Raw genomic sequence first — 27825 nt, 5'->3', positions numbered from 1 at the left:
TGGCTAAGGTGTCTTGGCTAAGGTGTCTTGGCTAAGGTGTCTTGGCTAAAGTGTCTCGGCTAAGGTGTCTTGGCTAAGGTGTCTTGGCTAAGGTGTCTTGGCTAAGGTGTCTTGGCTAATGTGTCTCGGCTAAGGTGTCTTGGCTAATGTGTCTCGGCTAAGGTGTCTTGGCTAAAGTGTCTTGGCTAATGTGTCTTGGCTAAGGTGTCTTGGCTAAGGTGTCTTGGCTAAGGTGTCTTGGCTAAGGTGTCTTGGCTAAGGTGTCTTGGCTAATGTGTCTCGGCTAAGGTGTCTTAGCTAAGGTGTCTTGGCTAAGGTGTCTTGACTAAGGTGTCTTGGCTAAGGTGTCTTGGCTAATGTGTCTTGGCTAAGGTGTCTTGGCTAATGTGTCTCGGCTAATGTGTCTTGGCTAAGGTGTCTTGGCTAAGGTGTCTTGGCTAATGTGTCTTGGCTAATGTGTCTCGGCTAAGGTGTCTTGGCTAATGTGTCTTGGCTAAGGTGTCTTGGCTAAGGTGTCTTGGCAAAGGTGTCTTGGCTAAGGTGTCTTGGCTAAGGTGTCTTGGCTAAGGTGTCTTGGCTAAGGTGTCTTGGCTAAAGTGTCTCGGCTAAAGTGTCTTGACTAAGGTGTCTCGGCTAAGGTGTCTTGGCTAAGGTGTCTTGGCTAAGGTGTCTTGGCTAATGTGTCTTGGCTAAGGTGTCTTGGCTAAGGTGTCTTGGCTAAGGTGTCTTGGCTAATGTGTCTCGGCTAAGGTGTCTTGGCTAAGGTGTCTTGGCTAAGGTGTCTTGGCTAATGTGTCTTGGCTAATGTGTCTTGGCTAAGGTGTCTTGGCTAAGGTGTCTTGGCAAATGTGTCTTGGCTAAAGTGTCTTGGCTTAGGTGTCTTGGCTAATGTGTCTCGGCTAAGGTGTCTTGGCTAAGGTGTCTTGGCTAATGTGTCTTGGCTAAGGTGTCTTGGCTAATGTGTCTTGGCTAAGGTGTCTTTTCTAATGTGTCTCGGCTAAAGTGTCTTGGCTAAGGTGTCTTGGCTAAGGTGTCTTGGCTAAGGTGTCTTGGCTAAGGTGTCTTGGCTAATTTGTCTTGGCTAATGTGTCTTGGCTAAGGTGTCTTGGCTAAGGTGTCTTTTCTAATGTGTCTCGGCTAAAGTGTCTTGGCTAAGGTGTCTTGGCTAAGGTGTCTTGGCTAAGGTGTCTTGGCTAAGGTGTCTTGGCTAAGGTTTCTTGGCTAATGTGTCTCGGCTAAGGTGTCTTGGCTAAGGTGTCTTGGCTAAGGTGTCTTGACTAAGGTGTCTTGGCTAAGGTGTCTTGGCTAATGTGTCTTGGCTAAGGTGTCTTGGCTAATGTGTCTCGGCTAATGTGTCTTGGCTAAGGTGTCTTGGCTAAGGTGTCTTGGCTAATGTGTCTTGGCTAATGTGTCTTGGCTAATGTGTCTTGGCTAAGGTGTCTTGGCTAAGGTGTCTTGGCAAATGTGTCTTGGCTAAAGTGTCTTGGCTTAGGTGTCTTGGCTAATGTGTCTCGGCTAAGGTGTCTTGGCTAAGGTGTCTTGGCTAATGTGTCTTGATTAAGGTGTCTTGGCTAATGTGTCTTGGCTAAGGTGTCTTGGCTAAGGTGTCTTTTCTAATGTGTCTCGGCTAAAGTGTCTTGGCTAAGGTGTCTTGGCTAAGGTGTCTTGGCTAAGGTGTCTTGGCTAAGGTGTCTTGGCTAATGTGTCTGGGCTTAAGTGTCTTGGCTAAGGTGTCTTGGCTAATGTGTCTTGGCTAAGGTGTCTTGGCTAAGGTGTCTTGGCTAAAGTGTCTCGGCTAAAGTGTCTTGACTAAGGTGTCTCGGCTAAGGTGTCTTGGCTAAGGTGTCTTGGCTAAGGTGTCTTGGCTAAGGTGTCTTGGCTAAGGTGTCTTGGCTAAGGTGTCTTGGCTAATGTGTCTCGGCTAATGTGTCTTGGCTAAGGTGTCTTGGCTAAGGTGTCTTGGCTAATGTGTCTTGGCTAATGTGTCTTGGCTAAGGTGTCTTGGCTAAGGTGTCTTGGCAAATGTGTCTTGGCTAAAGTGTCTTGGCTTAGGTGTCTTGGCTAATGTGTCTCGGCTAAGGTGTCTTGGCTAAGGTGTCTTGGCTAATGTGTCTTGGCTAAGGTGTCTTGGCTAATGTGTCTTGGCTAAGGTGTCTTGGCTAAGGTGTCTTTTCTAATGTGTCTCGGCTAAAGTGTCTTGGCTAAGGTGTCTTGGCTAAGGTGTCTTGGCTAAGGTGTCTTGGCTAAGGTGTCTTGGCTAATTTGTCTTGGCTAATGTGTCTTGGCTAAGGTGTCTTGGCTAAGGTGTCTTTTCTAATGTGTTTCGGCTAAAGTGTCTTGGCTAAGGTGTCTTGGCTAAGGTGTCTTGGCTAAGGTGTCTTGGCTAAGGTGTCTTGGCTAAGGTGTCTTGGCTAATGTGTCTCGGCTAAGGTGTCTTGGCTATTGTGTCTTGGCTAAGGTGTCTTGGCTAAGGTGTCTTGGCTAAGGTGTCTTGGCTAAGGTGTCTTGGCTAAGGTGTCTTTTCTAATGTGTCTCGGCTAAAGTGTCTTGGCTAAGGTGTCTTGGCTATTGTGTCTTGGCTAAGGTGTCTTGGCTAAGGTGTCTTGGCTAAGGTGTCTTTTCTAATGTGTCTTGGCTAAAGTGTCTTGGCTAAGGTGTCTTGGCTAAGGTGTCTTGGCTAAGGTGTCTTGGCTAAGGTGTCTTGGCTAATATGTCTTGGCTAATGTGTCTTGGCTAAGGTGTCTTGGCTAAGGTGTCTTGGCTAAGGTGTCTTGGCTAAGGAGTCTTGGCTAAGGTATCTTGGCTAAGGTGTCTTGGCTAAGGTGTCTTTTCTAATGTGTCTCGGCTAAAGTGTCTTGGCTAAGGTGTCTTGGCTAAGGTGTCTCGGCTAAAGTGTCTTGGCTAAAGTGTCTTGGCTAAGGAGTCTTGGCTAAAGTGTCTTGGCTAAGGTGTCTTGGCTAAGGTGTCTTTTCTAATGTGTCTCGGCTAAAGTGTCTTGGCTAAGGTGTCTTGGCTAAGGTGTCTTGGCTAAGGTGTCTTGGCTAAGGTGTCTCGGCTAATGTGTCTTGGCTAATGTGTCTTGGCTAAGGTGTCTTGGCTAAGGTGTCTTGGCTAATGTGTCTCGGCTAAAGTGTCGTGGCTAAGGTGTCTTTTCTAATGTGTCTCAGCTAAAGTGTCTTGGCTAAGGTGTCTTGGCTAAGGTGTCTTGGCTAAGGTGTCTTGGCTAAGGTGTCTTGGCTAATGTGTCTTGGCTAATGTGTCTTGGCTAAGGTGTCTTGGCTAAGGTGTCTTGGCTAAGGTGTCTTGGCTAATGTGTCTCGGCTAAGGTGTCTTGGCTAATGTGTCTTGGCTAAGGTGTCTTGGCTAAGGTGTCTTGGCTAAGGTGTCTTGGCTAAGGTGTCTTGGCTAATGTGTCTTGGCTAATGTGTCTTGGCTAAGGTGTCTTGGCTAAGGTGTCTTGGCTAAGGTGTCTTGGCTAAGGTGTCTTGGCTAAGGTGTCTTGGCTAATGTGTCTTGGCTAATGTGTCTTGGCTAAGGTGTCTTGGCTAAGGTGTCTTTACTAATGTGTCTTGGCTAAAGTGTCTTGGCTTAGGTGTCTTGGCTAAGGTGTCTCTTCTAAGGTGCCTTGGCTAAGGTGTCTTGGCAAAGGTGTCTTGGCTAAGGTGTCTTGGCTAAGGTGTCTTGGCTAAGGTGTCTTGGCTAAAGTGTCTCGGCTAAAGTGTCTTGGCTAAGGTGTCTTGGCTTAGGTGTCTTGGCTAAGGTGTCTTGGCTAAGGTGTCTTGGCTAAGGTGTCTTGGCTAAGGTGTCTTGGCTAATGTGTCTTGGCTAAGGTGTCTTGGCTAATGTGTCTCGGCTAATGTGTCTTGGCTAAGGTGTCTTGGCTAATGTGTCTCGGCTAAGGTGTCTTGGCTAATGTGTCTTGGCTAAGGTGTCTTGGCTAAGGTGTCTTGGCTAAAGTGTCTCGGCTAAAGTGTCTTGGCTAAGGTGTCTTGGCTAAGGTGTCTTGGCTAAGGTGTCTTGGCTAATGTGTCTCGGCTAAGGTGTCTTGGCTAATGTGTCTTGGCTAAGGTGTCTTGGCTAAGGTGTCTTGGCTAAGGTGTCTTGGCTAATGTGTCTCGGCTAAGGTGTCTTGGCTAAGGTGTCTTGGCTAAGGTGTCTTGACTAAGGTGTCTTGGCTAAGGTGTCTTGGCTAATGTGTCTTGGCTAAGGTGTCTTGGCTAATGTGTCTCGGCTAATGTGTCTTGGCTAAGGTGTCTTGGCTAAGGTGTCTTGGCTAAGGTGTCTTGGCTAATGTGTCTTGGCTAATGTGTCTTGGCTAATGTGTCTTGGCTAATGTGTCTCGGCTAATGTGTCTTGGCTAAGGTGTCTTGGCTAAGGTGTCTTGGCTAATGTGTCTTGGCTAATGTGTCTTGGCTAAGGTGTCTTGGCTAAGGTGTCTTGGCTAATGTGTCTTGGCTAAGGTGTCTTGGCTAAGGTGTCTTGGCTAATGTGTCTTGGCTAAGGTGTCTTGGCTAAGGTGTCTTGGCTAAAGTGTCTCGGCTAAAGTGTCTTGGCTAAGGTGTCTTGGCTTAGGTGTCTTGGCTAAGGTGTCTTGGCTAAGGTGTCTTGGCTAAGGTGTCTTGGCTAAGGTGTCTTGGCTAATGTGTCTTGGCTAAGGTGTCTTGGCTAATGTGTCTCGGCTAATGTGTCTTGGCTAAGGTGTCTTGGCTAATGTGTCTCGGCTAAGGTGTCTTGGCTAATGTGTCTTGGCTAAGGTGTCTTGGCTAAGGTGTCTTGGCTAAAGTGTCTCGGCTAAAGTGTCTTGGCTAAGGTGTCTTGGCTAAGGTGTCTTGGCTAAGGTGTCTCAGCTAAAGTGTCTTGGCTAATGTGTCTCGGCTAATGTGTCTTGGCTAAGGTGTCTTGGCTAAGGTGTCTTGGCTAATGTGTCTTGGCTAATGTGTCTTGGCTAAGGTGTCTTGGCTAAGGTGTCTTGGCAAATGTGTCTTGGCTAAAGTGTCTCGGCTAAAGTGTCTTGGCTAAGGTGTCTTGGCTAAGGTGTCTTGGCTAAAGTGTCTCGGCTAAAGTGTCTTGGCTAAGGTGTCTTGGCTAAGGTGTCTTGGCTAAGGTGTCTTGGCTAATGTGTCTCGGCTAAGGTGTCTTGGCTAATGTGTCTCGGCTAAGGTGTCTTGGCTAAAGTGTCTTGGCTAATGTGTCTTGGCTAAGGTGTCTTGGCTAAGGTGTCTTGGCTAAGGTGTCTTGGCTAAGGTGTCTTGGCTAAGGTGTCTTGGCTAAGGTGTCTTGGCTAAAGTGTCTCGGCTAAAGTGTCTTGGCTAAGGTGTCTTGGCTAAGGTGTCTTGGCTAAGGTGTCTTGGCTAATGTGTCTCGGCTAAGGTGTCTTGGCTAATGTGTCTCGGCTAAGGTGTCTTGGCTAAGGTGTCTTGGCTAAGGTGTCTTGGCTAAGGTGTCTTGGCTAAGGTGTCTTGGCTAAGGTGTCTTGGCTAAAGTGTCTCGGCTAAAGTGTCTTGGCTAAGGTGTCTTGGCTAAGGTGTCTTGGCTAAGGTGTCTTGGCTAATGTGTCTCGGCTAAGGTGTCTTGGCTAATGTGTCTCGGCTAAGGTGTCTTGGCTAAAGTGTCTTGGCTAATGTGTCTTGGCTAAGGTGTCTTGGCTAAGGTGTCTTGGCTAAGGTGTCTTGGCTAAGGTGTCTTGGCTAAGGTGTCTTGGCTAATGTGTCTCGGCTAAGGTGTCTTGGCTAAGGTGTCTTGGCTAAGGTGTCTTGGCTAAGGTGTCTTGGCTAAGGTGTCTTGGCTAAGGTGTCTTGGCTAAAGTGTCTCGGCTAAAGTGTCTTGGCTAAGGTGTCTTGGCTAGGGTGTCTTGGCTAAGGTGTCTTGGCTAATGTGTCTCGGCTAAGGTGTCTTGGCTAATGTGTCTCGGCTAAGGTGTCTTGGCTAAAGTGTCTTGGCTAATGTGTCTTGGCTAAGGTGTCTTGGCTAAGGTGTCTTGGCTAAGGTGTCTTGGCTAAGGTGTCTTGGCTAAGGTGTCTTGGCTAAGGTGTCTTGGCTAATGTGTCTCGGCTAAGGTGTCTTGGCTAAGGTGTCTTGGCTAAGGTGTCTTGACTAAGGTGTCTTGGCTAAGGTGTCTTGGCTAATGTGTCTTGGCTAAGGTGTCTTGGCTAATGTGTCTCGGCTAATGTGTCTTGGCTAAGGTGTCTTGGCTAAGGTGTCTTGGCTAATGTGTCTTGGCTAATGTGTCTCGGCTAAGGTGTCTTGGCTAATGTGTCTTGGCTAAGGTGTCTTGGCTAAGGTGTCTTGGCAAAGGTGTCTTGGCTAAGGTGTCTTGGCTAAGGTGTCTTGGCTAAGGTGTCTTGGCTAAGGTGTCTTGGCTAAAGTGTCTCGGCTAAAGTGTCTTGACTAAGGTGTCTCGGCTAAGGTGTCTTGGCTAAGGTGTCTTGGCTAAGGTGTCTTGGCTAATGTGTCTTGGCTAAGGTGTCTTGGCTAAGGTGTCTTGGCTAAGGTGTCTTGGCTAATGTGTCTCGGCTAAGGTGTCTTGGCTAAGGTGTCTTGGCTAAGGTGTCTTGGCTAATGTGTCTTGGCTAATGTGTCTTGGCTAAGGTGTCTTGGCTAAGGTGTCTTGGCAAATGTGTCTTGGCTAAAGTGTCTTGGCTTAGGTGTCTTGGCTAATGTGTCTCGGCTAAGGTGTCTTGGCTAAGGTGTCTTGGCTAATGTGTCTTGGCTAAGGTGTCTTGGCTAATGTGTCTTGGCTAATGTGTCTTGGCTAAGGTGTCTTTTCTAATGTGTCTCGGCTAAAGTGTCTTGGCTAAGGTGTCTTGGCTAAGGTGTCTTGGCTAAGGTGTCTTGGCTAAGGTGTCTTGGCTAATTTGTCTTGGCTAATGTGTCTTGGCTAAGGTGTCTTGGCTAAGGTGTCTTTTCTAATGTGTCTCGGCTAAAGTGTCTTGGCTAAGGTGTCTTGGCTAAGGTGTCTTGGCTAAGGTGTCTTGGCTAAGGTGTCTTGGCTAAGGTTTCTTGGCTAATGTGTCTCGGCTAAGGTGTCTCGGCTAAGGTGTCTTGGCTAAGGTGTCTTGGCTAAGGTGTCTTGGCTAATGTGTCTTGGCTAAGGTGTCTTGGCTAAGGTGTCTTGGCTAAGGTGTCTTGGCTAATGTGTCTCGGCTAAGGTGTCTTGGCTTAGGTGTCTTGGCTAAGGTGTCTTGGCTAATGTGTCTTGGCTAATGTGTCTTGGCTAAGGTGTCTTGGCTAAGGTGTCTTGGCAAATGTGTCTTGGCTAAAGTGTCTTGGCTTAGGTGTCTTGGCTAATGTGTCTCGGCTAAGGTGTCTTGGCTAAGGTGTCTTGGCTAATGTGTCTTGATTAAGGTGTCTTGGCTAATGTGTCTTGGCTAAGGTGTCTTGGCTAAGGTGTCTTTTCTAATGTGTCTCGGCTAAAGTGTCTTGGCTAAGGTGTCTTGGCTAAGGTGTCTTGGCTAAGGTGTCTTGGCTAAGGTGTCTTGGCTAAGGTGTCTTGGCTAAGGTGTCTTGGCTAAAGTGTCTCGGCTAAAGTGTCTTGACTAAGGTGTCTCGGCTAAGGTGTCTTGGCTAAGGTGTCTTGGCTAAGGTGTCTTGGCTAAGGTGTCTTGGCTAAGGTGTCTTGGCTAAGGTGTCTTGGCTAATGTGTCTCGGCTAATGTGTCTTGGCTAAGGTGTCTTGGCTAAGGTGTCTTGGCTAATGTGTCTTGGCTAATGTGTCTTGGCTAAGGTGTCTTGGCTAAGGTGTCTTGGCAAATGTGTCTTGGCTAAAGTGTCTTGGCTTAGGTGTCTTGGCTAATGTGTCTCGGCTAAGGTGTCTTGGCTAAGGTGTCTTGGCTAATGTGTCTTGGCTAAGGTGTTTTGGCTAATGTGTCTTGGCTAAGGTGTCTTGGCTAAGGTGTCTTTTCTAATGTGTCTCGGCTAAAGTGTCTTAGCTAAGGTGTCTTGGCTAAGGTGTCTTGGCTAAGGTGTCTTGGCTAAGGTGTCTTGGCTAATTTGTCTTGGCTAATGTGTCTTGGCTAAGGTGTCTTGGCTAAGGTGTCTTTTCTAATGTGTTTCGGCTAAAGTGTCTTGGCTAAGGTGTCTTGGCTAAGGTGTCTTGGCTAAGGTGTCTTGGCTAAGGTGTCTTGGCTAAGGTGTCTTGGCTAATGTGTCTCGGCTAAGGTGTCTTGGCTATTGTGTCTTGGCTAAGGTGTCTTGGCTAAGGTGTCTTGGCTAAGGTGTCTTGGCTAAGGTGTCTTGGCTAAGGTGTCTTTTCTAATGTGTCTCGGCTAAAGTGTCTTGGCTAAGGTGTCTTGGCTAATGTGTCTTGGCTAAGGTGTCTTGGCTAAGGTGTCTTGGCTAAGGTGTCTTTTCTAATGTGTCTTGGCTAAAGTGTCTTGGCTAAGGTGTCTTGGCTAAGGTGTCTTGGCTAAGGTGTCTTGGCTAAGGTGTCTTGGCTAATATGTCTTGGCTAATGTGTCTTGGCTAAGGTGTCTTGGCTAAGGTGTCTTGGCTAAGGTGTCTTGGCTAAGGAGTCTTGGCTAAGGTGTCTTGGCTAAGGTGTCTTGGCTAAGGTGTCTTTTCTAATGTGTCTCGGCTAAAGTGTCTTGGCTAAGGTGTCTTGGCTAAGGTGTCTCGGCTAAAGTGTCTTGGCTAAGGTGTCTTGGCTAAGGAGTCTTGGCTAAAGTGTCTTGGCTAAGGTGTCTTGGCTAAGGTGTCTTTTCTAATGTGTCTCGGCTAAAGTGTCTTGGCTAAGGTGTCTTGGCTAATGTGTCTTGGCTAAGGTGTCTTGGCTAAGGTGTCTCGGCTAATGTGTCTTGGCTAATGTGTCTTGGCTAAGGTGTCTTGGCTAAGGTGTCTTGGCTAATGTGTCTCGGCTAAAGTGTCGTGGCTAAGGTGTCTTTTCTAATGCGTCTCAGCTAAAGTGTCTTGGCTAAGGTGTCTTGGCTAAGGTGTCTTGGCTAAGGTGTCTTGGCTAAGGTGTCTTGGCTAATGTGTCTTGGCTAATGTGTCTTGGCTAAGGTGTCTTGGCTAAGGTGTCTTGGCTAAGGTGTCTTGGCTAATGTGTCTCGGCTAAGGTGTCTTGGCTAATGTGTCTTGGCTAAGGTGTCTTGGCTAAGGTGTCTTGGCTAAGGTGTCTTGGCTAAGGTGTCTTGGCTAAGGTGTCTTGGCTAATGTGTCTTGGCTAAGGTGTCTTGGCTAAGGTGTCTTGGCTAAGGTGTCTTGGCTAAGGTGTCTTGGCTAAGGTGTCTTGGCTAATGTGTCTTGGCTAATGTGTCTTGGCTAAGGTGTCTTGGCTAAGGTGTCTTTACTAATGTGTCTTGGCTAAAGTGTCTTGGCTTAGGTGTCTTGGCTAAGGTGTCTCTTCTAAGGTGCCTTGGCTAAGGTGTCTTGGCAAAGGTGTCTTGGCTAAGGTGTCTTGGCTAAGGTGTCTTGGCTAAGGTGTCTTGGCTAAAGTGTCTCGGCTAAAGTGTCTTGGCTAAGGTGTCTTGGCTTAGGTGTCTTGGCTAAGGTGTCTTGGCTAAGGTGTCTTGGCTAAGGTGTCTTGGCTAAGGTGTCTTGGCTAATGTGTCTTGGCTAAGGTGTCTTGGCTAATAAGTCTCGGCTAATGTGTCTTGGCTAAGGTGTCTTGGCTAATGTGTCTCGGCTAAGGTGTCTTGGCTAATGTGTCTTGGCTAAGGTGTCTTGGCTAAGGTGTCTTGGCTAAAGTGTCTCGGCTAAAGTGTCTTGGCTAAGGTGTCTTGGCTAAGGTGTCTTGGCTAAGGTGTCTTGGCTAATGTGTCTCGGCTAAGGTGTCTTGGCTAATGTGTCTTGGCTAAGGTGTCTTGGCTAAGGTGTCTTGGCTAAGGTGTCTTGGCTAATGTGTCTCGGCTAAGGTGTCTTGGCTAAGGTGTCTTGGCTAAGGTGTCTTGACTAAGGTGTCTTGGCTAAGGTGTCTTGGCTAATGTGTCTTGGCTAAGGTGTCTTGGCTAATGTGTCTCGGCTAATGTGTCTTGGCTAAGGTGTCTTGGCTAATGTGTCTTGGCTAATGTGTCTTGGCTAAGGTGTCTTGGCTAAGGTGTCTTGGCTAAGGTGTCTTGGCTAAGGTGTCTTGGCTAATGTGTCTTGGCTAATGTGTCTTGGCTAAGGTGTCTTGGCTAAGGTGTCTTGGCTAAGGTGTCTTGGCTAAGGTGTCTCTTCTAAGGTGCCTTGGCTAAGGTGTCTTGGCAAAGGTGTCTTGGCTAAGGTGTCTTGGCTAAGGTGTCTTGGCTAAGGTGTCTTGGCTAAAGTGTCTCGGCAAAAGTGTCTTGGCTAAGGTGTCTTGGCTTAGGTGTCTTGGCTAAGGTGTCTTGGCTAAGGTGTCTTGGCTAAGGTGTCTTGGCTAAGGTGTCTTGGCTAATGTGTCTTGGCTAAGGTGTCTTGGCTAATGTGTCTCGGCTAATGTGTCTTGGCTAAGGTGTCTTGGCTAATGTGTCTCGGCTAAGGTGTCTTGGCTAATGTGTCTTGGCTAAGGTGTCTTGGCTAAGGTGTCTTGGCTAAAGTGTCTCGGCTAAAGTGTCTTGGCTAAGGTGTCTTGGCTAAGGTGTCTTGGCTAAGGTGTCTTGGCTAATGTGTCTCGGCTAAGGTGTCTTGGCTAATGTGTCTCGGCTAAGGTGTCTTGGCTAAAGTGTCTTGGCTAATGTGTCTTGGCTAAGGTGTCTTGGCTAAGGTGTCTTGGCTAAGGTGTCTTGGCTAAGGTGTCTTGGCTAAGGTGTCTTGGCTAAGGTGTCTTTTCTAATGTGTCTCGGCTAAAGTGTCTTGGCTAAGGAGTCTTGGCTAAAGTGTCTTGGCTAAGGTGTCTTGGCTAAGGTGTCTTTTCTAATGTGTCTCGGCTAAAGTGTCTTGGCTAAGGTGTCTTGGCTAAGGTGTCTCGGCTAAAGTGTCTTGGCTAAGGTGTCTTGGCTAAGGAGTCTTGGCTAAAGTGTCTTGGCTAAGGTGTCTTGGCTAAGGTGTCTTTTCTAATGTGTCTCGGCTAAAGTGTCTTGGCTAAGGTGTCTTGGCTAAGGTGTCTTGGCTAAGGTGTCTTGGCTAAGGTGTCTCGGCTAATGTGTCTTGGCTAATGTGTCTTGGCTAAGGTGTCTTGGCTAAGGTGTCTTGGCTAATGTGTCTCGGCTAAAGTGTCTTGGCTAAGGTGTCTTTTCTAATGTGTCTCAGCTAAAGTGTCTTGGCTAAGGTGTCTTGGCTAAGGTGTCTTGGCTAAGGTGTCTTGGCTAAGGTGTCTTGGCTAATGTGTCTTGGCTAATGTGTCTTGGCTAAGGTGTCTTGGCTAAGGTGTCTTGGCTAAGGTGTCTTGGCTAAGGTGTCTTGGCTAATGTGTCTTGGCTAAGGTGTCTTGGCTAAGGTGTCTTGGCTAAGGTGTCTTGGCTAATGTGTCTTGGCTAATGTGTCTTGGCTAATGTGTCTTGGCTAAGGTGTCTTGGCTAAGGTGTCTTGGCTAAGGTGTTTTGGCTAAGGTGTCTTGGCTAAGGTGTCTTGGCTAAGGTGTCTTGGCTAAGGTGTCTTGGCTAAGGTGTCTTGGCTAATGTGTCTTGGCTAAGGTGTCTTGGCTAAGGTGTCTTGGCTAAGGTGTCTTGGCTAAGGTGTCTTGGCTAAGGTGTCTTGGCTAATGTGTCTTGGCTAATGTGTCTTGGCTAAGGTGTCTTGGCTAAGGTGTCTTTACTAATGTGTCTTGGCTAAAGTGTCGTGGCTTAGGTGTCTTGGCTAAGGTGTCTCTTCTAAGGTGCCTTGGCTAAGGTGTCTTGGCAAAGGTGTCTTGGCTAAGGTGTCTTGGCTAAGGTGTCTTGGCTAAGGTGTCTTGGCTAAAGTGTCTCGGCTAAAGTGTCTTGGCTAAGGTGTCTTGGCTTAGGTGTCTTGGCTAAGGTGTCTTGGCTAAGGTGTCTTGGCTAAGGTGTCTTGGCTAAGGTGTCTTGGCTAATGTGTCTTGGCTAAGGTGTCTTGGCTAATGTGTCTCGGCTAATGTGTCTTGGCTAAGGTGTCTTGGCTAATGTGTCTCGGCTAAGGTGTCTTGGCTAATGTGTCTTGGCTAAGGTGTCTTGGCTAAGGTGTCTTGGCTAAAGTGTCTCGGCTAAAGTGTCTTGTCTAAGGTGTCTTGGCTAAGGTGTCTTGGCTAAGGTGTCTTGGCTAATGTGTCTCGGCTAAGGTGTCTTGGCTAATGTGTCTCGGCTAAGGTGTCTTGGCTAAAGTGTCTTGGCTAATGTGTCTTGGCTAAGGTGTCTTGGCTAAGGTGTCTTGGCTAAGGTGTCTTGGCTAAGGTGTCTTGGCTAAGGTGTCTTGGCTAAGGTGTCTTGGCTAAGGTGTCTTGGCTAATGTGTCTCGGCTAAGGTGTCTTGGCTAAGGTGTCTTGGCTAAGGTGTCTTGACTAAGGTGTCTTGGCTAAGGTGTCTTGGCTAATGTGTCTTGGCTAAGGTGTCTTGGCTAATGTGTCTCGGCTAATGTGTCTTGGCTAAGGTGTCTTGGCTAAGGTGTCTTGGCTAATGTGTCTTGGCTAATGTGTCTTGGCTAAGGTGTCTTGGCTAAGGTGTCTTGGCTAATGTGTCTTGGCTAATGTGTCTTGGCTAAGGTGTCTTGGCTAAGGTGTCTTGGCTAAGGTGTCTCTTCTAAGGTGCCTTGGCTAAGGTGTCTTGGCAAAGGTGTCTTGGCTAAGGTGTCTTGGCTAAGGTGTCTTGGCTAAGGTGTCTTGGCTAAAGTGTCTCGGCTAAAGTGTCTTGGCTAAGGTGTCTTGGCTTAGGTGTCTTGGCTAAGGTGTCTTGGCTTAGGTGTCTTGGCTAAGGTGTCTTGGCTAAGGTGTCTTGGCTAAGGTGTCTTGGCTAAGGTGTCTTGGCTAATGTGTCTTGGCTAAGGTGTCTTGGCTAATGTGTCTCGGCTAATGTGTCTTGGCTAAGGTGTCTTGGCTAATGTGTCTCGGCTAAGGTGTCTTGGCTAATGTGTCTTGGCTAAGGTGTCTTGGCTAAGGTGTCTTGGCTAAAGTGTCTCGGCTAAAGTGTCTTGGCTAAGGTGTCTTGGCTAAGGTGTCTTGGCTAAGGTGTCTTGGCTAATGTGTCTCGGCTAAGGTGTCTTGGCTAATGTGTCTCGGCTAAGGTGTCTTGGCTAAAGTGTCTTGGCTAATGTGTCTTGGCTAAGGTGTCTTGGCTAAGGTGTCTTGGCTAATGTGTCTTGGCTAATGTGTCTTGGCTAAGGTGTCTTGGCTAAGGTGTCTTGGCTAAGGTGTCTTGGCTAATGTGTCTCGGCTAAGGTGTCTTGGCTAATGTGTCTTGGCTAAGGTGTCTTGGCTAAGGTGTCTTGGCTAAGGTGTCTTGGCTAAGGTGTCTTGGCTAAGGTGTCTTGGCTAATGTGTCTTGGCTAATGTGTCTTGGCTAAGGTGTCTTGGCTAAGGTGTCTTGGCTAATGTGTCTTGGCTAAGGTGTCTTGGCTAATGTGTCTTGGCTTATGTGTCTTGGCTAAGGTGTCTTTACTAATGTGTCTTGGCTAAAGTGTCTTGGCTAAAGTGTCTTGGCTTAGGTGTCTTGGCTAATGTGTCTCTTCTAAGGTGCCTTGGCTAAGGTGTCTTGGCAAAGGTGTCTTGGCTAAGGTGTCTTGGCTAAGGTGTCTTGGCTAAGGTGTCTTGGCTAATGTGTCTCGGCTAAAGTGTCTTGGCTAAGGTGTCTTGGCTTAGGTGTCTTGGCTAAGGTGTCTTGGCTAAGGTGTCTTGGCTAAGATGTCTTGGCTAAGGTGTCTTGGCTAAGGTGTCTTGGCTAAGGTGTCTTGGCTAAAGTGTCTCGGCTACAGTGTCTTGGCTAAGGTGTCTTGGCTAAGGTGTCTTGGCTAAGGTGTCTTGGCTAATGTGTCTCGGCTAAGGTGTCTTGGCTAATGTGTCTCGGCTAATGTGTCTTGGCTAAGGTGTCTTGGCTAAAGTGTCTTGGCTAATGTGTCTTGGCTAAGGTGTCTTGGCTAAGGTGTCTTGGCTAAGGTGTCTTGGCTAAGGTGTCTTGGCTAAGGTGTCTTGGCTAAGGTGTCTTGGCTAAAGTGTCTCGGCTAAAGTGTCTTGACTAAGGTGTCTCGGCTAAGGTGTCTTGGCTAAGGTGTCTTGGCTAAGGTGTCTTGGCTAATGTGTCTTGGCTAAGGTGTCTTGGCTAAGGTGTCTTGGCTAAGGTGTCTTGGCTAATGTGTCTCGGCTAATGTGTCGTGGGTAAGGTGTCTTGGCTAAGGTGTCTTGGCTAATGTGTCTTGGCTAATGTGTCTTGGCTAAGGTGTCTTGGCTAAGGTGTCTTGGCTAAGGTGTCTTGGCTAATGTGTCTCGGCTAAGGTGTCTTGGCTAAGGTGTCTTGGCTAAGGTGTCTTGGGTAATGTGTCTTGGCTAAGGTGTCTTGGCTTAAGTGTCTTGGCTTAGGTGTCTTGGCTAATGTGTCTCGGCTAAGGTGTCTTGGCTAAGGTGTCTTGGCTAATGTGTCTTGGCTAAGGTGTCTTGGCTAATGTGTCTTGGCTAAGGTGTCTTGGCTAAGGTGTCTTGGCTAAGGTGTCTTGGCTAATGTGTCTTGGCTAATGTGTCTTGGCTAATGTGTCTTGGCTAAGGTGTCTTGGCTAATGTGTCTCGGCTAATGTGTCTTGGCTAAGGTGTCTTGACTAAGGTGTCTTGGCTAAAGTGTCTTGGCTAATGTGTCTTGGCTAAGGTGTCTTGGCTAATGTGTCTTGGCTAAGGTGTCTTGGCTAAGGTGTCTTGGCTAAGGTGTCTTGGCTAAGGTGTCTTGGCTAAGGTGTCTTGGCTAAGGTGTCTTGGCTAAGGTGTCTTGGCTAATGTGTCTCGGCTTAGGTGTCTTGGCTAAGGTGTCTTGGCTAAGGTGTCTTGGCTAATGTGTCTTGGCTAAGGTGTCTTGGCTAAGGTGTCTTGGCTAAGGTGTCTTGGCTAATGTGTCTTGGCTAAGGTGTCTTGGCTAATGTGTCTCGGCTAATGTGTCTTGGCTAAGGTGTCTTGGCTAAGGTGTCTTGGCTAATGTGTCTTGGCTAATGTGTCTCGGCTAAGGTGTCTTGGCTAATGTGTCTTGGCTAAGGTGTCTTGGCTAATGTGTCTTGGCTAAGGTGTCTTGGCTAATGTGTCTTGGCTAATGTGTCTTGGCTAAGGTGTCTTGGCTAAGGTGTCTTGGCTAAGGTGTCTTGGCTAAGGTGTCTTGGCTAATGTGTCTCGGCTAATGTGTCTTGGCTAAGGTGTCTTGACTAAGGTGTCTTGGCTAATGTGTCTTGGCTAAAGTGTCTTGGCTAATGTGTCTCGGCTAAAGTGTCTTGGCTAAGGTGTCTTGGCTAATGTGTCTTGGCTAAGGTGTCTTGGCTAAGGTGTCTTGGCTAAGGTGTCTTGGCTAATGTGTCTCGGCTAATGTGTCTTGGCTAAGGTGTCTTGGCTAAGGTGTCTTGGCTAATGTGTCTCGGCTAATGTGTCCTGGCTAAGGTGTCTTGGCTAAGGTGTCTTGGCTAATGTGTCTTGGCTAATGTGTCTTGGCTAATGTGTCTCGGCTAAGGTGTCTTGGCTAAGGTGTCTTGGCTAAGGTGTCTTGGCTAATGTGTCTCGGCTAATGTGTCTTGGCTAAGGTGTCTTGGCTAAGGTGACTTGGCTAATGTGTCTCGGCTAATGTGTCTTGGCTAAGGTGTCTTGGCTAATGTGTCTTGGCTAATGTGTCTTGGCTAAGGTGTCTTGGCTAATGTGTCTCGGCTAATGTGTATTGGCTAAGGTGTCTTGGCTAATGTGTCTCGGCTAATGTGTCCTGGCTAAGGTGTCTTGGTTAAGGTGTCTTGGCTAATGTGTCTTGGCTAATGTGTCTTGGCTAATGTGTCTCGGCTAAGGTGTCTTGGCTAAGGTGTCTTGGCTAAGGGTTCTTGGCTAATGTGTCTCGGCTAAAGTGTCTTGGCTAAGGTGTCTTGGCTAATGTGTCTTGGCTAAGGTGTCTTGGCTAAGGTGTCTTGGCTAAGGTGTCTTGGCTAAGGTGTCTTGGCTAATTTGTATTGGCTTATGTGTCTTGGCTAAAGTGTCTTGGCTAATGTGTCTCGGCTAAAGTGTCTTGGCTAAGGTGTCTTGGCTAATGTGTCTTGGCTAAGGTGTCTTGGCTAAGGTGTCTTGGCTAAGGTGTCTTGGCTAATGTGTCTCGGCTAATGTGTCTTGGCTAAGGTGTCTTGGCTAAGGTGTCTTGGCTAAGGTGTCTTGGCTAATGTGTCTTGGCTAAAGTGTCTTGGCTAATGTGTCTCGGCTAAAGTGTCTTGGCTAAGGTGTCTTGGCTAATGTGTCTTGGCTAAGGTGTCTTGGCTAAGGTGTCTTGGCTAAGGTGTCTTGGCTAATGTGTCTCGGCTAATGTGTCTTGGCTAAGGTGTCTTGGCTAAGGTGTCTTGGCTAATGTGTCTCGGCTAATGTGTCTTGGCTAAGGTGTCTTGGCTAATGTGTCTTGGCTAATGTGTCTTGGCTAAGGTGTCTTGGCTAATGTGTCTCGGCTAATGTGTATTGGCTAAGGTGTCTTGGCTAATGTGTCTCGGCTAATGTGTCCTGGCTAAGGTGTCTTGGCTAAGGTGTCTTGGCTAATGTGTCTTGGCTAATGTGTCTTGGCTAATGTGTCTCGGCTAAGGTGTCTTGGCTAAGGTGTCTTGGCTAAGGGTTCTTGGCTAATGTGTCTCGGCTAAAGTGTCTTGGCTAAGGTGTCTTGGCTAAGGTGTCGTGGCTAAGGTGTCTTGGCTAAGGTGTCTTGGCTAATGTGTCTCGGCTAAGGTGTCTTGGCTAAGGTGTCTTGGCTAAGGTGTCTTGGCTAAGGTGTCTTGGCTAAAGTGTCTTGGCTAAGGTGTCTTGGCTAAGGTGTCTTGGCTAAGGTGTCTTGGCTAAGGTGTCTTGGCTAAGGTGTCTTGGCTAAGGTGTCTTGGCTAATGTGTCTTGGCTAAGGTGTCTTGGCTAATGTGTCTCGGCTAAGGTGTCTTGGCTAAGGTGTCTTGGCTAATGTGTCTTGGCTAAGGTGTCTTGGCTAAGGTGTCTTGGCTAATGTGTCTTGGCTAAAGTGTCTTGGCTAAGGTGTCTTGGCTAATGTGTCTCGGCTTAGGTGTCTTGGCTCAGGTGTCTTGGCTAATGTGTCTTGGCTAAGGTGTCTTGGCTAAGGTGTCTTGGCTAATGTGTCTCGGCTAAAGTGTCTTGGCTAAGGTGTCTTGGCTAAGGTGTCTTGGCTAAAGTGTCTTGGCTAAGGTGTCTTGGCTAATGTGTCTCGGCTAAGGTGTCTTGGCTAAAGTGTCTTGGCTAATGTGTCTCGGCTAAGGTGTCTTGGCTAATGTGTCTTGGCTAAGGTGTCTTGGCTAAGGTGTCTTGGCTAAGGTGTCTTGGCTAAGGTGTCTTGGCTAAGGTGTCTTGGCTAAGGTGTCTTGGCTAATGTGTCTTGGCTAAGGTGTCTTGGCTAATGTGTCTCGGCTAAGGTGTCTTGGCTAAGGTGTCTTGGCTAATGTGTCTTGGCTAAAGTGTCTTGGCTAAGGTGTCTTGGCTAATGTGTCTCGGCTAAGGTGTCTTGGCTAAAGTGTCTTGGCTAAGGTGTCTTGGCTAATGTGTCTTGGCTAAGGTGTCTTGGCTAAGGTGTCTCGGCTAATGTGTCTTGGCTAAGGTGTCTTGGCTAAGGTGTCTTGGCTAAGGTGTCTTGGCTAAGGTGTCTTGGCTAAGGTGTCTTGGCTAATGTGTCTCGGCTAATGTGTCTTGGCTAAGGTGTCTTGGCTAAGGTGTCTTGGCTAATGTGTCTTGGCTAAGGTGTCTTGGCTAATGTGTCTTTGCTAATGTGTCTCGGCTTATGTGTCTTGGCTAATGTGTCTTGGCTAAAGTGTCTTGGCTAAGGTGTCTTGGCTAATGTGTCTTGGCTAAGGTGTCTTGGCTAATGTGTCTTGGCTAAGGTGTCTTCGCTAAGGTGTCTTGGCTAAGGTGTCTCGGCTAAGGTGTCTTGGCTAAGGTGTCTTGGCTAAGGTGTCTTGGCTAAGGTGTGTTGGCTAAGGTGTCTCGGCTAATGTGTCTTGGCTAAGGTGTCTTGGCTAAGGTGTCTTGGCTAATGTGTCTCGGCTAAGGTGTCTCGGCTAAGGTGTCTTGGCTAATGTGTCTTGGCTAAGGTGTCTTGGCTAAGGTGTATTGGCTAAGATGCTTGGCTAAGGTGTCTTGGCTAAGGTGTCTTGGCTAAGGTGTCTTGGCTAAGGTGTCTTGGCTAAGGTGTCTTGGCTAAGGTGTCTTGGCTAATGTGTCTTGGCTAATGTGTCTCGGCTAATGTGTCTTGGCTAAGGTGCCTTGGCTAAGGTGTCTTGGCTAAGGTGTCTTGGCTAAGGTGTCTTGGCTTAGGTGTCTCGGCTAATGTGTCTTGGCTAATGTGTCTTGGCTAATGTGTCTTGGCTAATGTGTCTTGGCTAAGGTGTCTTGGCTAAGGTGTCTTGGCTAATGTGTCTCGGCTAAGGTGTCTTGGCTAATGTGTCTTGGCTAAAGTGTCTTGGCTAAGGTGTCTTGGCTTAGGTGTCTTGGCTAATGTGTCTCGGCTAAGGTGTCTTGGCTAATGTGTCTCGGCTAAGGTGTCTTGGCTAAGGTGTCTTGGCTAAGGTGTCTTGGCTAAGGTGTCTTGGCTAAGGTGTCTCGGCTAATGTGTCTTGGCTAAGGTGTCTTGGCTAAGGTGTCTTGGCTAATGTGTTTTGGCTAAGGTGTCTTGGCTAAGGTGTCTTGGCTAAGATGCTTGGCTAAGGTGTCTTGGCTAAGGTGTCTTGGCTAAGGTGTCTTGGCTAAGGTGTCTTGGCTAAGGTGTCTTGGCTAAGGTGTCTTGGCTAAGGTGTCTTGGCTAAAGTGTCTTGGCTAATGTGTCTCGGCTAAGGTGTCTTGGCTAATGTGTCTTGGCTAATGTGTCTCGGCTAAGGTGTCTTGGCTAAGGTGTCTTGGCTAATGTGTCTTGGCTAAGGTGTCTTGGCTAAGGTGTCTTGGCTAATGTGTCTTGGCTAAGGTGTCTCGGCTAAGGTGTCTTGGCTAAGGTGTCTTGGCTAATGTGTCTTGGCTAAGGTGTCTTGGCTAATGTGTCTTGGCTAAGGTGTCTTGGCTAAGGTGTCTTGGCTAAGGTGTCTTGGCTAAGGTGTCTAGGCTAAAGTGTCTTGGCTAAGGTGTCTTGGCTAAGGTGTCTTGGCTAAGGTGTCTTGGCTAAGGTGTCTTGGCTAATGTGTCTCGGCTAAGGTGTCTTGGCTAAAGTGTCTTGGCTAATGTGTCCCGGCTAAGGTGTCTTGGCTAATGTGTCTTGGCTAAGGTGTCTTGGCTAAGGTGTCTTGGCTAAGGTGTCTTGGCTAATGTGTCTTGGCTAAGGTGTCTTGGCTAAGGTGTCTTGGCTAATGTGTCTTGGCTAAGGTGTCTCGGCTAAGGTGTCTTGGCTAAGGTGTCTTGGCTAATGTGTCTTGGCTAAGGTGTCTTGGCTAATGTGTCTTGGCTAAGGTGTCTTGGCTAAGGTGTCTTGGCTAAGGTGTCTTGGCTAAGGTGTCTAGGCTAAAGTGTCTTGGCTAAGGTGTCTTGGCTAAGGTGTCTTCGCTAAGGTGTCTTGGCTAATGTGTCTCGGCTAAGGTGTCTTGGCTAAAGTGTCTTGGCTAATGTGTCTTGGCTAAGGTGTCTTGGCTAAGGTGTCTTGGCTAAGGTGTCTTGGCTAATGTGTCTTGGCTAAGGTGTCTTGGCTAATGTGTCTTGACTAATGTGTCTTGGCTAAGGTGTCTTGGCTAAGGTGTCTTGGCTAATGTGTCTTGGCTAAGGTGTCTTGGCTAAGGTGTCTTGGCTAATGTGTCTTGGCTAAGGTGTCTTGGCTAAGGTGTCTTGGCTAAGGTGTCTTGGCTAATGTGTCTCGGCTAATGTGTCTTGGCTAAGGTGTCTTGACTAATGTGTCTCGGCTAATGTGTCTTGGCTAAGGTGTCTTGGCTAAGGTGTCTTGGCTAATGTGTCTTGGCTAATGTGTCTCGGCTAAGGTGTCTTGGCTAATGTGTCTTGGCTAAGGTGTCTTGGCTAAGGTGTCTTGGCTAATGTGTCTTGGCTAATGTGTCTTGGCTAATGTGTCTTGGCTAAGGTGTCTTGGCTAATGTGTCTCGGCTAATGTGTCTTGGCTAAGGTGTCTTGGCTAATGTGTCTCGGCTAATGTGTCTTGGCTAAGGTGTCTTGGCTAAGGTGTCTTGGCTAATGTGTCTTGGCTAATGTGTCTCGGCTAAGGTGTCTTGGCTAAGGTGTCTTGGCTAATGTGTCTTGGCTAAGGTGTCTCGGCTAAGGTGTCTTGGATAATGTGTCTCGGCTAAAGTGTCTTGGCTAAGGTGTCTTGGCTAAGGTGTCTTGGCTAAGGTGTCTTGGCTAAGGTGTCTTGGCTAAGGTGTCTTGGCTAATGTGTCTCGGCTAAGGTGTCTTGGCTAATGTGTCTCGGCTAAGGTGTCTTGGCTTATGTGTCTTGGCTAAGGTGTCTTGGCTAAGGTGTCTTGGCTAAGGTGTCTTGGCTAAGGTGTCTTGGCTAAGGTGTCTTGGCTAATGTGTCTTGGCTAAGGTGTCTTTGCTAAGGTGTCTCGGCTAAGGTGTCTTGGCTAAGGTGTCTTGGCTAATGTGTCTTGGCTAAGGTGTCTTGGCTAAGGTGTCTTGGCTAATGTGTCTCGGCTAAAGTGTCTTGGCTTAGGTGTCTTGGCTAATGTGTCTCGGCTAAGGTGTCTTGGCTAAGGTGTCTTGGCTAAGGTGTCTTGGCTTAAGTGTTTTGGCTAAGGTGTCTTGGCTAATGTGTCTCGGCTAAAGTGTCTTGGCTAAGGTGTCTTGGCTAAGGTGTCTTCGCTAAGGTGTCTTGGCTAATGTGTCTTGGCTAATGTGTCTCGGCTAAGGTGTCTTGGCTAAAGTGTCTTGGCTAATGTGTCTCGGCTAAGGTGTCTTGGCTAAGGTGTCTTGGCTATGGTGTCTTGGCTAAGGTGTCTTGGCTAAGGTGTCTTGGCTAAGGTGTCTTGGCTAAGGTGTCTTGGCTAAGGTGTCTTGGCTAAGGTGTCTTGGCTATGGTGTCTTGGCTAAGGTGTCTTGGCTAATGTGTCTTGGCTAAGGTGTCTTGGCTAAGGTGTCTTGGCTAATGTGTCTTGGCTAAAGTGTCTTGGCTTAGGTGTCTCGGCTAATGTGTCTCGGCTAAGGTGTCTTGGCTAATGTGTCTCGGCTAAGGTGTCTTGGCTAAGGTGTCTTGGCTAAGGTGTCTTGGCTAAGGTGTCTTGGCTAAGGTGTCTTGGCTAAGGTGTCTTGGCTAAGGTGTCTTGGCTATGGTGTCTTGGCTAAGGTGTCTTGGCTAATGTGTCTTGGCTAAGGTGTCTTGGCTAAGGTGTCTTGGCTAATGTGTCTTGGCTAAAGTGTCTTGGCTTAGGTGTCTCGGCTAATGTGTCTCGGCTAAGGTGTCTTGGCTAATGTGTCTCGGCTAAGGTGTCTTGGCTAATGTGTCTTGGCTAAGGTGTCTTGGCTAATGTGTCTCGGCTAATGTGTCTTGGCTAAGGTGTCTTGTCTAATGTGTCTTGGCTAAGGTGTCTTGGCTAATGTGTCTTGGCTAATGTGTCTTGGCTAATGTGTCTTGGCTAAGGTGTCTTGGCTAAGGTGTCTTGGCTAAGGTGTCTTGGCTAAGGTGTCTTGGCTAATGTGTCTTGTCTAATGTGTCTTGGCTAAGGTGTCTTGGCTAATGTGTCTCGGCTAATGGGTCTTGGCTAAGGTGTCTTGGCTAATGTGTCTTGGCTAATGTGTCTTGGCTAAGGTGTCTTGGCTAATGTGTCTCGGCTAGTGTGTCTTGGCTAAGGTGTCTTGGCTAATGTGTCTCGGCTAATGTGTCTTGGCTAAGGTGTCTTGGCTAAGGTGTCTTGGCTAAGGTGTCTTGGCTAATGTGTCTTGGCTAATGTGTCTCGGCTAAGGTGTCTTGGCTAAGGTGTCTTGGCTAAGGTGTCTTGGCTAAGGTGTCTTGGCTAAGGGTTCTTGGCTAATGTGTCTCGGCTAAAGTGTCTTGGCTAAGGTGTCTTGGCTAAGGTGTCTTGGCTAAGGTGTCTTGGCTAAGGTGTCTTGGCTAATGTGTCTCGGCTAAGGTGTCTTGGCTTAAGTGTCTTGGCTTATGTGTCTCGGCTAATGTGTCTTGGCTAATGTGTCTTGGCTAATGTGTCTTGGCTAAGGTGTCTTGGCTAAGGTGTCTTGGCTAAGGTGTCTTGGCTAAGGTGTCTTGGCTAAGGTGTCTTGGCTAAGGTGTCTTGGCTAAGGTGTCTTGGCTAATGTGTCTTGGCTAATGTGTCTCGGCTAAGGTGTCTTGGCTTAGGTGTCTTGGCTAATGTGTCTTGGCTAATGTGTCTTGGCTAAGGTGTCTTGGCTAATGTGTCTTGGCTAAAGTGTCTTGGCTAAGGTGTCTTGGCTAATGTGTCTCGGCTAAGGTGTCTTGGCTCAGGTGTCTTGGCTAATGTGTCTTGGCTAAAGTGTCTTGGCTAAGGTGTCTTGGCTAATGTGTCTCGGCTAAAGTGTCTTGGCTAAGGTGTCTTGGCTAAGGTGTCTTGGCTAAGGTGTCTTGGCTAATGTGTCTCGGCTAAGGTGTCTTGGCTAAAGTGTCTTGGCTAATGTGTCTCGGCTAAGGTGTCTTGGCTAATGTGTCTTGGCTAAGGTGTCTTGGCTAAGGTGTCTTGGCTAAGGTGTCTTGGCTAAGGTGTCTTGGCTAAGGTGTCTTGGCTAATGTGTCTTGGCTAAGGTGTCTTGGCTAATGTGTCTCGGCTAAGGTGTCTTGGCTAAGGTGTCTTGGCTAATGTGTCTTGGCTAAAGTGTCTTGGCTAAGGTGTCTTGGCTAATGTGTCTCGGCTAAGGTTTCTTGGCAAAAGTGTCTTGGCTAAGGTGTCTTGGCTAATGTGTCTTGGCTAAGGTGTCTTGGCTAATGTGTCTCGGCTAATGTGTCTTGGCTAAGGTGTCTTGGCTAAGGTGTCTTGGCTAAGGTGTCTTGGCTAATGTGTCTTGGCTAAGGTGTCTTGGCTAAGGTGTCTTGGCTAAGGTGTCTTGGCTAAGGTGTCTTGGCTAATGTGTCTTGGCTAAAGTGTCTTGGCTAATGTGTCTCGGCTAATGTGTCTCGGCTAATGTGTCTTGGCTAAGGTGTCTTGGCTAAGGTGTCTTGGCTAAGGTGTCTTGGCTAAGGTGTCTTGGCTAAGGTGTCTTGGCTAAGGTGTCTTGGCTAATGTGTCTTGGCTAAAGTGTCTTGGCTAATGTGTCTCGGCTAATGTGTCTTGGCTAAGGTGTCTTGGCTAAGGTGTCTTGGCTAATGTGTCTTGGCTAAGGTGTCTTGGCTAATGTGTCTCGGCTAATGTGTCTTGGCTAAGGTGTCTTGGCTAAGGTGTCTTGGCTAAGGTGTCTTGGCTAAGGTGTCTTGGCTAATGTGTCTTGGCTAAGGTGTCTTGGCTAAGGTGTCTTGGCTAAGGTGTCTTGGCTAATGTGTCTTGGCTAAAGTGTCTTGGCTAATGTGTCTCGGCTAATGTGTCTTGGCTAAGGTGTCTTGGCTAAGGTGTCTTGGCTAATGTGTCTTGGCTAAGGTGTCTTGGCTAATGTGTCTTGGCTAATGTGTCTCGGCTTATGTGTCTTGGCTAATGTGTCTTGGCTAAAGTGTCTTGGCTAAGGTGTCTTGGCTAATGTGTCTTGGCTAAGGTGTCTTGGCTAAGGTGTCTTGGCTAAGGTGTCTTCGCTAAGGTGTCTTGGCTAATGTGTCTCGGCTAAGGTGTCTTGGCTAAGGTGTCTTGGCTAAGGTGTCTTGGCTAAGGTGTCTTGGCTAAGGTGTCTTGGCTAAGGTGTCTCGGCTAAGGTGTCTTGGCTAAGATGCTTGGCTAAGGTGTCTTGGCTAATGTGTCTCGGCTTATGTGTCTTGGCTAAGGTGTCTTGGCTAAGGTGTCTTGGCTAAGGTGTCTTGGCTAAGGTGTCTTGGCTAAGGTGTCTTGGCTAATGTGTCTCGGCTAAGGTGTCTCGGCTAAGGTGTCTTGGCTAATGTGTCTTGGCTAAGGTGTCTTGGCTAAGGTGTCTTGGCTAAGATGCTTGGCTAAGGTGTCTTGGCTAAGGTGTCTTGGCTAATGTGTCTTGGCTAAGGTGTCTTGGCAAAGGTGTCTTGGCTAAGGTGTCTTGGCTTAGGTGTCTTGGCTAATGTGTCTCGGCTAATGTGTCTTGTCTAAGGTGTCTTGGCTAATGTGTCTTGGCTAATGTGTCTTGGCTAAGGTGTCTTGGCTAAGGTGTCTTGGCTAATGTGTCTCGGCTAAGGTGTCTTGGCTAATGTGTCTTGGCTAAAGTGTCTTGGCTAAGGTGTCTTGGCTAATGTGTCTTGGCTAAGGTGTCTTGGCTAAGGTGTCTTGGCTAAGGTGTCTTGGCTAAGGTGTCTTGGCTAATGTGTCTTGGCTAATGTGTCTTGGCTAAGGTGTCTTGGCTAATGTGTCTCGGCTAAGGTGTCTTGGCTAATGTGTCTTGGCTAAAGTGTCTTGGCTAAGGTGTCTTGGCTAAGGTGTCTTGGCTAAGGTGTCTTGGCTAATGTGCCTTGGCTAATGTGTCTTGGCTAATGTGTCTTGGCTAAGGTGTCTTGGCTAAGGTGTCTTGGCTAATGTGTCTTGGCTAAAGTGTCTTGGCTAAGGTGTCTTGGCTAATGTGTCTTGGCTAAGGTGTCTTGGCTAATGTGTCTCGGCTAAGGTGTCTTTGCTAAAGTGTCTTGGCTAATGTGTCTCGGCTAATGTGTCTTGGCTAATGTGTCTTGGCTAAGGTGTCTTGGCTAAGGTGTCTTGGCTAAGGTGTCTTGGCTAAGGTGTCTTGGCTAATGTGTCTCGGCTAAGGTGTCTTGGCTAATGTGTCTTGGCTAAAGTGTCTTGGCTAAGGTGTCTTGGCTAATGTGTCTTGGCTAAAATGTCTTGGCTAATGTGTCTTGGCTAAGGTGTCTTGGCTAAGGTGTCTTGGCTAATGTGTCTTGGCTAAGGTGTCTTGGCTAAGGTGTCTTGGCTAAGGTGTCTTGGCTAATGTGTCTTGGCTAAGGTGTCTTGGCTAAGGTGTCTTGGCTAATGTGGCTTGGCTAATGTGTCTTGGCTAAGGTGTCTTGGCTAAGGTGTCTTGGGTAATGTGTTTTGGCTTAAGTGTTTTGGCTTAGGTGTCTTGGCTAATGTGTCTCGGCTAAGGTGTCTTGGCTAAGGTGTCTTGGCTAATGTGTCTTGGCTAAGGTGTCTTGGCTAAGGTGTCTTGGCTTAGGTGTCTTGGCTAATGTGTCTTGGCTAAGGTGTCTTGGCTAAGGTGTCTTGGCTAATGTGTCTTGGCTAATGTGTCTTGGCTAAAGTGTCTTGGCTAATGTGTCTCGGCTAAAGTGTCTCGGCTAATGTGTCTTGGCTAAGGTGTCTTGGCTAAGGTGTCTTGGCTTAGGTGTCTTGGCTAATGTGTCTCGGCTAAGGTGTCTTGGCTAAGGTGTCTTGGCTAATGTGTCTTGGCTAAGGTGTCTTGGCTAAGGTGTCTTGGCTAAGGTGTCTTGGCTAAGGTGTCTTGGCTAAGGTGTCTTGGCTAATGTGTCTCGGCTAATGTGTCTCGGCTAATGTGTCTTGGCTAAGGTGTCTTGGCTAAGGTGTCTCGGCTAATGTGTCTTGGCTAAGGTGTCTTAGCTAAGGTGTCTTGGCTAATGTGTCTCGGCTAAAGTGTCTTGGCTAAGGTGTCTTGGCTAAGGTGTCTTGGCTAAGGTGTCTTGGCTAAGGTGTCTTGGCTAAAGTGTCTTGGCTAAGGTGTCTTGGCTAATGTGTCTTGGCTAAGGTGTCTCGGCTCAAGTGTCTTGGCTAAGGTGTCTTGGCTAAGGTGTCTTGGCTAAGGTGTCTTGGCTAAGGTGTCTTGGCTAAAGTGTCTTGGCTAAGGTGTCTTGGCTAAGGTGTCTTGGCTAAGGTGTCTTGGCTAAGGTGTCTTGGCTAAGGTGTCTTGGCTAATGTGTCTTGGCTAATGTGTCTTGGCTAAGGTGTCTTGGCTAAGGTGTCTTGGCTAAGGTGTCTTGGCTAAGGTGTCTTGGCTAAGGTGTCTTGGCTAAGGTGTCTTGGCTAAGGTGTCTTGGCTAATGTGTCTTGGCTAAGGTGTCTTGGCTAATGTGTCTTGGCTAAGGTGTCTTGGCTAAGGTGTCTTGGCTAAGGTGTCTTGGCTAAGGTGTCTTGGCTAAAGTGTTTTGGCTAATGTGTCTCGGCTAAAGTGTCTTGGCTAATGTGTCTTGGCTAAGGTGTCTTGGCTAAGGTGTCTTGGCTAAGGTGTCTTGGCTAATGTGTCTTGGCTAATGTGTCTCGGCTAAGGTGTCTTGGCTAAGGTGTCTTGGCTAATGTGTCTTGGCTAAGGTGTCTTGGCTAAGGTGTCTTGGCTAAGGTGTCTTGGCTAAGGTGTCTTGGCTAATGTGTCTTGGCTAAGGTGTCTCGGCTAAAGTGTCTTGGCTAAGGTGTCTTGGCTAAGGTGTCTTGGCTAAGGTGTCTTGGCTAAGATGCTTGGCTAAGGTGTCTTGGCTAATGTGTCTCGGCTTATGTGTCTTGGCTAAGGTGTCTCGGCTAAAGTGTCTTGGCTAAGGTGTCTTGGCTAATGTGTCTTGGCTAAGGTGTCTTGGCTAAGGTGTCTTGGCTAATGTGTCTTGGCTAAAGTGTCTTGGCTAATGTGTCTCGGCTAAAGTGTCTTGGCTAAGGTGTCTTGGCTAAGGTGTCTTGGCTAAGGTGTCTTGGCTAAGGTGTCTTGGCTAAGGTGTCTTGGCTAAGGTGTCTTGGCTAATGTGTCTCGGCTAAGGTGTCTTGGCTAAGGTGTCTTGGCTAATGTGTCTTGGCTAAGGTGTCTTGGCTAATGTGTCTTGGCTAAAGTGTCTTGGCTAATGTGTCTCGGCTAAAGTGTCTTGGCTAAGGTGTCTTGGCTAAGGTGTCTTGGCTAAGGTGTCTTGGCTAAGATGCTTGGCTAAGGTGTCTTGGCTAATGTGTCTCGGCTTATGTGTCTTGGCTAAGGTGTCTCGGCTAAAGTGTCTTGGCTAAGGTGTCTTGGCTAATGTGTCTTGGCTAAGGTGTCTTGGCTAATGTGTCTTGGCTAATGTGTCTCGGCTTATGTGTCTTGGCTAATGTGTCTTGGCTAAAGTGTCTTGGCTAAGGTGTCTTGGCTAAGGTGTCTTGGCTAAGGTGTCTTGGCTAAGGTGTCTTCGCTAAGGTGTCTTGGCTAATGTGTCTCGGCTAAGGTGTCTTGGCTAAGGTGTCTTGGCTAAGGTGTCTTGGCTAAGGTGTCTTGGCTAAGGTGTCTTAGCTAAGGTGTCTCGGCTAAGGTGTCTTGGCTAAGATGCTTGGCTAAGGTGTCTTGGCTAATGTGTCTCGGCTTATGTGTCTTGGCTAAGGTGTCTCGGCTAAGGTGTCTTGGCTAAGGTGTCTTGGCTAAGGTGTCTTGGCTAATGTGTCTTGGCTAAAGTGTCTTGGCTAAGGTGTCTTGGCTAAGGTGTCTTGGCTAAGGTGTCTTGGCTAAGGTGTCTTGGCTAAGATGCTTGGCTAAGGTGTCTTGGCTAAGGTGTCTTGGCTAATGTGTCTTGGCTAAGGTGTCTTGGCAAAGGTGTCTTGGCTAAGGTGTCTTGGCTTAGGTGTCTTGGCTAATGTGTCTCGGCTAATGTGTCTTGGCTAAGGTGTCTTGGCTAATGTGTCTTGGCTAATGTGTCTTGGCTAAGGTGTCTTGGCTAAGGTGTCTTGGCTAATGTGTCTCGGCTAAGGTGTCTTGGCTAATGTGTCTTGGCTAAAGTGTCTTGGCTAAGGTGTCTTGGCTAATGTGTCTTGGCTAAGGTGTCTTGGCTAAGGTGTCTTGGCTAAGGTGTCTTGGCTAAGGTGTCTTGGCTAAGGTGTCTTGGCTAATGTGTCTTGGCTAATGTGTCTT

The 27825-nt window shown here is 47.9% G+C and overlaps 1 long non-coding RNA gene across 1 annotated transcript in view; it reads left to right on the top strand.

Annotated features, from left to right (window-relative positions):
* LOC125774444 (uncharacterized) overlaps positions 1–27825 on the top strand; it is a 126707-nt gene that overhangs the window by 37641 nt on the left and 61241 nt on the right. The window contains exon 2 of the long non-coding RNA XR_007420900.1: positions 18614–18655. This is a non-coding gene — a long non-coding RNA (uncharacterized LOC125774444). The remainder of the gene's footprint in view (positions 1–18613; positions 18656–27825) is intronic.

This window comes from Anopheles funestus, unplaced genomic scaffold (assembly GCF_943734845.2).
Source record: "Anopheles funestus unplaced genomic scaffold, idAnoFuneDA-416_04 scaffold_8_ctg1, whole genome shotgun sequence".
Taxonomy (NCBI): domain Eukaryota; kingdom Metazoa; phylum Arthropoda; class Insecta; order Diptera; family Culicidae; genus Anopheles; species Anopheles funestus.
The sequence above is the reverse complement of the archived record's forward strand: the minus strand, read 5'-3'. Positions and strand labels throughout refer to the sequence as shown.